The following is a 1,640-nucleotide window of genomic DNA, read 5'->3' on the forward strand; positions in this document are numbered from 1 at the left end:
ACTGGGCGGTGAACAGGACAGGTGTTCCCGGGCACCTGTGGCCAGATCCTGCCGCTCTGGCTGTGGCCTGCCCAGTAGGCCAACAGGTCACACAGTAGCAGCTCCGTGTCCTCGGCGAAATAGGCATCTACCAAGGCCTGAGCACTACCTGCCTGATGGTGGGGTCTGGTGCCTCTGGACCCCATCATGAAAGCCATGCCCTTGTCCCACATTGGTAGTGCCTGTGGTGGAGGAGGAGACTGGCTGGTTGATGCATGCTGGTACAGGACAGTGGATCCCCCTCTTCCATATCCCCCTGCCTCTGCCCTTCTGCCTCCCTGACTCTCTTCACCAGCACCTCCGTCTAGTGATCCAGGGTTTTGCTGCCACATATGCTGATGCACCCCTTCACCCTCAGGACCATACTGGACTGCAAGGGATCAAGCTGTTTCCTGATGCCCTCCTTCAGCTGCCTCACCAGTGCCTGCATGTCTGGTGACAGCAGCTTGCCCCAACCAAGAACATTGATCCCCTGGAACTTCTCCATTTGGTTCTGAAGTTCCCTCACTATGGGGATCACCCTGCCCAATGAACCACCCCTGCACCAAGCAGTTCATAGCCCCCAGTTGTTGTGTGGGACTCATTAATCACCTTGGCTTGAAGCAGAGCCCACTTACGGCCTGACTGGATGCACCAGTGCCCTGTGAAGGAGAGGTAGGCGGGTGTGATCACCACCCAGGCTGCTCCAGATGTCCAAGGTGAAGTGTAAAGCCACCTGTGGATCTGCCTTGCGCAGCTCCTCCCTCAAGTACTCCCTGCATGCCTCATACAGGGAAGGCACCACCGTCCTGCCAGGTGGTGCACGTGTGCACTTTGTCTGATGGAGCCATGAGCTGCCTGAACCCTGGCCACTCTGGCTGCTCAACCCTGGCTGCTCAACTAAGGAGGGCTGGCCACCCACAGCAAGCATCTCCCCAGTGCTCTGGGTGATCTCACTCACCGTTGCAACACGCCCCACTTTCTGTCCACTTTTCCCCCTCTGTTCCAGGGTGGGCTGCCTCTGCTTTGTGGGGACAGGGGCTTTGGAACGAGCAGGGGACTTCCTTTTAGGCACGTTTCCATTGGTGCCAGGCTGCGGAGGAGCAAGGGCAAGAGAGTGGTGCCTGCAGAGATGCATCAGCATCCCTGTGGTGCTCATGTGTTTTGTTCCCTTGCCCTGGCTGGTTTTAGCTTGGCAGTGCAGGCTGACCGCGTATGTGGGATCATCTGCCAGCTCAAAATGATCCCAGACCACACTAGCCACTCGCTTCTGGGGTGCGGGTACATGTGCAGATGCTGCCTTTTCCCTTTCCTCAGCAGGCAGAGGCACAGCAACAAGAGGAGCATACTCAGCTGAGTCACCTCCCTCCGCACCCTCTACCACAACCTCCTCCGAAGTGCCATCTGGGGAGAGACCTGGCTCTAGGGGAAACTTGAAGGGTGGAACACAAACTCAGATGATTCCCCCTCCTTCCCAGGAATTTCCCTTGCTAGAGCACTTGGATCCAGCTCCAGCTCTTCCTCTGGCACTAGAAGGATCAGCATGGGAAGTGACATGGGGGTGGAGTAGACTGTCATGCTGGTGCTGCTGCTTGTTACCATGGGGGGGGGGGGGGGGGGGT

This window comes from Alligator sinensis, unplaced genomic scaffold (genome assembly GCF_000455745.1).
Source record: "Alligator sinensis unplaced genomic scaffold, ASM45574v1 scaffold447_1, whole genome shotgun sequence".
Classification (NCBI taxonomy): Eukaryota; Metazoa; Chordata; order Crocodylia; family Alligatoridae; genus Alligator; species Alligator sinensis.